This window comes from Cuculus canorus, chromosome 34 (assembly GCF_017976375.1).
Source record: "Cuculus canorus isolate bCucCan1 chromosome 34, bCucCan1.pri, whole genome shotgun sequence".
Taxonomy (NCBI): domain Eukaryota; kingdom Metazoa; phylum Chordata; class Aves; order Cuculiformes; family Cuculidae; genus Cuculus; species Cuculus canorus.
The window spans coordinates 928,055-936,341 of NC_071434.1; positions in this window are offsets into that span (position 1 = coordinate 928,055).

The window sequence follows — 8,287 nt, forward strand, 5'->3', positions numbered from 1 at the left end:
TCCTTCAGCCTCGCCCTGCCCCCCCCAGGTGGGACCCCAAAAACCCCGGACCCCAAAAACCCCCAAAGCCCAAACCCCCGGACCCCAAAAACCCCCAAAGCCCAAAACCCCCGGAACCCCAAAACCTGGGACCCCAAAAAACAGGGACCCCAAAACCCCTGGGACCCCAAAAACCCCCAAAGCCCAAAACCCCCGGGACCCCAAAAAACAGGGACCCCAAAACCCCCGAGACCCCAAAAACCAATGACCTCAAACCCCGGGACCCCAAAACCTGAGATCCCCCAAAGCAGGGACCCCCCAAAACCCCTGGGACCCCCAAACCCAGGGACCCCAAAACCCCTGAGACCTCAAACCCCGGGACCCCAAAACCTGAGATCCCCCAAAACAGGGACCCCAAAACCCCTCAGGACCCCAAACCCAGGGACCTGAAACCCCGGGACCCCAAAAAACAGGGACCCCAAAAGCCCCGAGACCCCAAAACCTGAGATGCCAAAAACAGGGACCCCCCAAAACCCCTGGGACCCCAAAAAACAATGACCTCAAACCCTGGGACCCCAAAACCTTGGATCCCCAAAAACCAGAGACCCCAAAACCCCTCAGGATCCCTAAAACAGGGACCCCAAAACCCCTGAGACCCCAAACCCCGGGACCCCAAAACCTGAGATCCCCCAAAACAGGGACCCCAAAACCCCTCAGGACCCCCAAAAACAATGACCTCAAACCCTGGGACCCCAAAAACCTGAGATACCAAAAAACAGGGACCCCCAAAACCCCGGGACCCCAAAAAACCCTGAGACCCCAAAACCCCTCAGGACCCCCAAAACAGGGACCCCAAAACCCCTGGGACCCCAAAAACCCCTGAGACCCTAAAACCCCAGGACCCCAAAAAACCCTGAGACCCCAAAAAACAGGGACCCCCCCCCCAAACTCCTTCAGGATCCCCAAAACAGGGACCCCAAAACCCCTCAGGACCCCCCAAAACAGGGACCCCAAAACCCCTCAGGACCCCCAAACCCAGGGACCTTAAAACCAGGAACCCCCAAAACTGAGACACCCCCCCCCCAAAACCCAGGGACCCCAAAACCCCAAACCCTTGGGACCCCCCCAACCCCCCCCATGGGGCCGCTGCCCCCCCAAGTGACCCCCAAGTCCCCCCCAGGGGCCCCCCAAGAGCCGCAGGAGGTGGAGGACTCCGTGTTCGACGTCCGCTTGTAGAGGTGAGGGGGGGACCCCAAAACTGAGGGGCTCCGACCCCTGTGCCCCCCCCCCAGCGCTCACTGAACCCCCACTTTTTGCAGGTCCCTGTGCCCCCCCCGACCCCGGGACCCCCACTTTGGGGGCTGTGGGGGGGCAGCGCCTGCCAGGAATAAACTGTGTGTCCATCCGCGCCTCTGTGGGGCGGCTGTGGGGCAGCTATGGGGCAGCTGTGGGGCAGCTGTGGGGCACCCTATGGAGCCTCTATGGGGCAGCTATGGGGCAGCTGTGGGGCAGCTATGGGGCAGCTATGGGGCAGCTGTGGGGCAGCTGTGGGGCAGCTACGGGGCACCCTATGGAGCCTCTATGGGGCAGCTATGGGGCTCCTATGGAGCCTCTATGGGGCAGCTGTGGGGCAGCTATGGAGCCTCTATGGGGCAGCTGTGGGGCAGCTATGGGGCAGCTGTGGGGCACCCTATGGAGCCTCTATGGGGCAGCTGTGGGGCAGCTATGGGGCACCCTATGGAGCCTCTATGGGGCAGCTGTGGGGCAGCTGTGGGGCAGCTATGGGGCACCCTATGGAGCCTCTGTGGGGCAGCTGTGGGGCAGCTGTGGGGCAGCTATGGGGCAGCTGTGGGGCACCCTATGGAGCCTCTATGGGGCAGCTGTGGGGCAGCTGTGGGGCAGCTATGGGGCACCCTATGGAGCCTCTGTGGGGCAGCTGTGGGGCAGCTATGGGGCACCCTATGGAGCCTCTATGGGGCAGCTCTGGAGCTCCTATGGGGCATCTATGGGGTACCTATAGGGCTCCTATGGGGTATCTGTGGGGCTCCTATGGGGCAGCTCTGGAGCTCCTATGGGGTATCTATGGGGTATCTATAGGGCTCCTATGGGGCATCTATGGGGTATCTATGGGGTATCTATAGGGCTCCTATGGGGCATCTATGGGGCTCCTATGGGGCAGCTATGGGGCTCCTATGGGGCAGCTATAGGGCTCCTATGGGGCATCTATGGGACATCTATGGAGCTCCTATGGGGCAGCTATAGGGCTCCTATGGGGCATCTATGGGGCAGCTATAGGGCTCCTATCTGGCTGCTCTGGAGCTCCTATGGGGTAACTATAGGCTTCCTATTGGGCATCTATGGGGTATCTATGGGGCATCTATAGGGCTCCTATGGGGTATCTATGGGGCTCCTATGGGGCAGCTCTGGAGCTCCTATGGGGTATCTATAGGGCTCCTATGGGGCATCTATAGGGCTCCTATGGGGTATCTATAGGGCTCCTATGGGGCAGCTATGGGGCTCCTGTGGGGCATCTATAGGGTATCTATAGGGTTCCTATGGGGTATCTATAGGGCTCCTATGGGGTATCTATAGGGCTCTTATGGGGCATCTATGGGGTATCTATGGGGCTATTATGGGGCATCTATGGGGCTCCTATGGGGTATCTATAGGGCTTCTATGGGGCATCTATGGGGTATCTATGGGGCTCCTATGGGGCATCTATGGGGCTCCTATGGGGTATCTATAGGGCTTCTATGGGGCATCTATGGGGTATCTATGGGGCTCCTATGGGGCATCTATGGGGTATCTATAGGGCTCCTATAGGGTATCTATGGGGTGTCTATAGGTCTCCTATGGGGCTGCTCTGGAGCTCCTATGGGGCATCTATGGGGCTCCTATGGGGTATCTATAGGGCTCCTATGGGGCAGCTCTGGAGCTCCTATGGGGTATCTATAGGGCTTCTATGGGGCATCTATGGGGTATCTATGGGGTCTCTATGGGGCATCTATGGGGCTCCTATGGGGCATCTATGGAGCATCTATGGGGCGTCTATGGGGTGTCTATGGGGCAGCTCTGGAGCTCCTATGGGGTATCTATAGGGCTCCTATGGGACATCTATGGGGTATCTGTAGGGCTTCTATGGGGCAGCTCTGGAGCTCTTATAGGGCTTCTATAGAGCTCCTATAGCGCTGCTATGGGGCTGCTATGGGGCTCGGAGCTCTGTGCACGCGCACGGGGGGGGGGGGGAAGATCTGTGTGCACGCGCACCGGGGGGGGGGGGGGTAGAGCCGTGTGCACGCGCACGGGGGGGGGGGGGGGGGGGGAGCCGTGTGCACGCGCACGGGGAGGGGGGGGGAGCGGGAGCTGTGTGCACGCGCACGGGGAGGGGGGGGGAGCGGGAGCTGTGTGCACGCGCACGGGGAGGGGGGGGGGAGCCGTGTGCACGCGCGGGGCCGGAGCTGCGGGCGCTGCGGGAGCGGGGCCGGGGCCGGGGACGCCGCCACCGCCCCGGGCAGGTACGGGGGGGGGGGGAAATAGGGGTGAGGGGGGGGAAATGGGGGTGAGGGGGGGGCAAATGGGGCAGTCGGGGGTCGGGGGGGTACCGGGGGGGGGGCGAAAATGGGGGGAGAAATGGATGGGGATGCGGAGATGGGGTGGGGATGCAGGGATGGGGATACAGGATTGGGGTACCGGGATGGGGAGGGGGGGGGAAATGGGGGTGGGAGGGGGTAGATAGGGGTGAGGGGGGGTAAATGGGGGTGAGGGGGGGCAAATGGGGCAGTGGGGAATCGGGGGGGGGCAAAAATGGGGGGAGAGAAGGATGGGGATGCAGAGATGGGGATACAGGATTGGGGTACCGGGGTGGGGAGGGGGGGGGAAATGAGGGTGGGAGGGGGTAGATAGGGGTGAGGGGGGGTAAATAGGGGTGAAGGGGGCAAATGGGGCAGTGGGGAATCGTGGGGGGGGCAAAAATGGGGGGAGAAATGGATGGGGGTGCAGAGATGGGGTGGGGATGCAGGGATGGGGATACAGGATTGGGGTACCGGGGTGGGGAGGGGGGGGGATATAGGGGTGGGAGGGGGCAAATGGGGGTGAGGGGGGGTAGATAGGAGTGGGGGGGGCAAATGGGGCAGTCGGGGGTCGGGGGGAATCAGGGGGGGGCAAAAATAGGGGGAGAGAAGAATGGGGATGCAGAGATGGGGATACAGGATTGGGGTACCGGGATGGGAAGGGAGGGGGAAATGGGAGTCGGAGGGGACAGATAGGGGTGAGGGGGTAAATAGGGGTGAGGGGGGGCAAATAGGGGTGGGGGGGGCAAATGGGGCAAATGGGGCAGTGGGGAATCGGGGGGGGCAAAAATGGGGGGAGAAATGGATGGGGGTGCAGAGATGGGGTGGGGATGCAGGGATGGGGATGCAGGATTGGGGTACCGGGATGGGGAGGGGGGGGGAAATGGGGGTGGGAGGGGGTAGATAGGGGTGGGGGGGGGATAAATAGGGGTGAGGGGGGGCAAATGGGGCAGTCGAGGTCGGGGGGAATCGGGGGGGGGCAAAAATGGTGGGGAGAGAAGGATGGGGATGCAGAGATGGGGATACAGGATTGGGGTACCGGGATGGGGAGGGGGGGTATATAGGGATGAGGGGGGGTAGATAGGGGTGAGAGGGGGCAAATGGGGGTGAGGGGGGGTAAATAGGAGTGAGGGGGGGCAAATGGGGCAGTCCAGGTCGGGGGGTATCGGGGGGGGGCAAAAATGGGGGGAGAGAAGGATGGGGATATAGAGATGGGGTGGGGATGCAGGGATGCAGGATTGGGGTACCGGGGTGGGGAGGGAGGGGGTAAATAGGGGTGAAGGGGGGGGTAAATAGGGGTGAGAGGGGGTAAATGGGGGTGAGGGGGGGCAGATGGGACAGTCGGGGGTCGGGAGGAATCGGAGGGGGGCAAAAATGGGGGGAGAAATGGATGGGGATGCAGAGATGGGGTGGGGATGCAGGATTGGGGTACCGGGATGGGGAGGGGGGGTATGTAGGGGTGAGGGAGGGTAAATAGGGGTGAGAGGGGGCAAATGGGGGTGAGGGGGGGTAAATAGGAGTGAGGGGGGGCAGATGGGGCAGTCGGGGGTCGGGGGGTATCGGGGGGGGGCAAAAATGGGGGGGAGAGAAGGATGGGGATGCAGAGATGGGGATGCAGGGATGGGGTACCGGGATGGGGAGGGGGGGGGAAATAGGGGTGAGGGGGGGTAAATGGGGGTGAGGGGGGGTAAATAGGAGTGAGGGGGGGCAAATGGGGCAGTCGGGGGTCGGGGGGTACCGGGGGGGGGCAAAAATGGGGGGAGAGAAGGATGGGGATGTGGAGATGGGGTGGGGATGCAGGAATGGGGATACAGGATTGGGGTACCGGGGTGGGGGTAAATAGGGGTGAAGGGGGGGGTAAATAGGGGTGAGGGGGGGTAAATAGGAGTGGGGGGGGTAACTGGGGATGAGGGGGGGCAGATGGGGCAGTCGGGGTCGGGGGGTGCCGGGGGGGGGGGGGCAAAAATGGGGGGAGAAATGGATGGGGGTGCAGAGATGGGGATACAGGATTGGGGTACCGGGATGAAGGGGGGGGGAAATGGGGGGGGAATAAGGATGGGGGGGGGGCAAATATGGGGGGGCATATGGGGCAGCTTAGGGGGGGAGGGGGTGCCCAGGGGGGCAAAAATGGTGGAGGGGGAAGAATGGGGGTGAAGGGAATGGGTATGAAGAGGGGGGGGGGCAAAAAAGGAGGGGGAGAAATAGAGGGGGGAGAGGATGGGGGGTTCGGGGGGGGCAGAAAGAGGGGTTCGGGGCAGAAAGAGGGGGTTCGGGGGGCAGAAATAGGGGTTTAGGGGGAGAAATGGGGGTTCGGGGGCAGAAATAGGGGGTTCGGGGGGGCAGAAATAGGGGGTTCAGGGCAGAAATAGGGGGTTCGGGGGGAGAAATAGGGGTTCAGGGGGAGAAATAGGGGTTCAGGGGGACAGAAAGAGGGGGTTTGGGGGGGAGAAACAGAGGTTCGGGGGAGAAATAGGGGGTTCGAGGGAGAAATGGGGTTTGGGTCAGAAATTGGAGTTTGGGGGGGCAGAAATAGGGGGTTCGGGGCGACAGAAAGAGGGGGTTCAGGGGAGAAATGGGGATTCGGGGGCAGAAATAGGGGGTTTGGGGGGGCAGAAATAGGGGGTTCGGGGCAGAAATAGGGGTTCGGGGGGCAGAAATAGGGGTTCGGGGGGAGAAATAGGGGTTCAGGGGCAGAAATAGGGGGTTCAGGGGGAGAAATAGGGGGTTCAGGGCAGAAATAGGGGGTCCAGGGGGGCAGAAATATGGGGTTGGGGGGTAGAAATAGGGGTTCAGGGGCAGAAATAGGGGTTCAGGGGCAGAAATAGGGGGTTCAGGGGGGAGAAATAGGGGTTCAGGGGGAGAAATAGGGGGTTCGGGGCAGAAATAGGGGTTCAGGGAGGAGAAATAGGGGTTCGGGGGGAGAAATAGGGGTTCAGGGGGAGAAATAGGGGGTTCGGGGGCAGAAATAGGGGTTCAGGGAGGAGAAATAGGGGTTCGGGGGGAGAAATAGGGGTTCAGGGGGGCAGAAATAGGGGTTCAGGGGCAGAAATAGGGGGTGTATGAGGGGGTCCCCCCAGAATTGGGGGGGGGTCAGGTTGGGGGGTGCAGAGGGGATATGAGGGGGGTGAAAACTTGGGGGGGGGCCCCAAAACCCCCCATTATTGCTCGGGGGGGGGCAAAAGGCCCAAAGTGAGCGTGCAACGCACACGCGTGTGCAAAGGGGGGGGTTTGCACGTGTGAGACACGTGTGTACGGGGGGGGTGAGTGTGCAAGGGGGGGTGAGGGGATATGGGGGTGCACGTGAGTGTGCAAGGGGGGGCGTGTGCACTGGGAGCACTGGGAATACTGGGAGGCACTGGGGGGCACTGGGGGGCACTGGGAGGGACTGGGAGGCACTGGGAGCACTGTGGGGGAGGCACTGGGAGGCACTGGGAGGCACTGGGAGGGACTGGGAGCACTGTGGAGGGGGCACTGGGGGTTACTGGGAGCCCTCGTGGAGCAGTGGTGGGTTACCGGGAGGGCACTGGGAGCACTGGAGGGGAAACTGGGAGCACTGGAAGGCATTGGGAGGGCACTGGGGGGGTACTGGAGGGGTACTGGGGGGGCACTGGGGGGCACTGGGGAGCAATGGGGGATACTGGGGGACACTGGGGGGTACTGGGGGCACTGGGGAGGCACTGGGGGGAACTGGGGGGTACTGGGGGGGCACTGAGGGGTATTGGGGGATACTGGGAAGCACTGGGGAGGCACTTGTAGGGACTGGGGGGCACTGGGAGGTACTGGGGGGCACTGGGGGGCACTGGGGGGTACTGGGGGGGCACTGGGACCCCTGAGGGGGCACTGGGAGAGAATGGGGGGGGCACTGGGAGGGCATTGGGAGCACTGGGAGGGGCACTGGGAAAACACTGGGAGCACTGGTGGGGGACTGGGAGGCACTGGGAGCACTGTGGGAGGCACTGGGAGGCACTGGGAGGGCACTGGGAGCACTGGGAGACACTGGTGGGGTACTGGAAGCACTGTGAGGGGCACTGGGAGGGCACTGGGAGCACTGGGAGGGGCATTGGGAGAACACTGGGAGCACTTTGGGAGGCAGTGGGGGGGCACTGGGAGCACTGGTGGGGCTCTGGGAGCACTGTGAGGGGCACTGAGAAAACACTGGGAGCACTGGTGGGGGACTGGGAGGCACTGGGAGCACTGTGGGAGGCACTGGGAGGCACTGGGAGGGCACTGGGAGCACTGGGAGCACTGTGGGGGGCACTGGGAGGGCACTGGGAGCACTGGGAGACACTGGTGGGGTACTGGAAGCACTGGGAGGGCACTGGGAGCACTGGGAGGGCACTGGTGGGGGACTGGTGGGGCACTGGGAGGGCACTGGGAGGCACTGGTGGGGCATTGGGAGCACTGGTGGGGCACTGGGAGGCACTGGGAGGCACTGGGAGGCACTGGTGGGGCACTGGGAGCACTGGTGGGGCACTGGGGGGGCACTGGGAGGCACTGGGAGGGCACTGGGAGGGCACTGGGAGGCACTGGGAGGTTACTGGTGAGGCACTGGGAGTACTGGGAGGCACTGGGGGGGCACTGGGAGGCACTGGGAGGTTACTGGTGAGGCACTGGGAGCACTGGGGGGGCACTGGGAGGGCACTGGGGGGGCACTGGGAGGGCACTGGGGGGGTTGGGGGTCGCCCCCCCCCCCGCCGCTGCCTGATTGGCTCTCATTATGCGCCGCATGTTAATGAGCC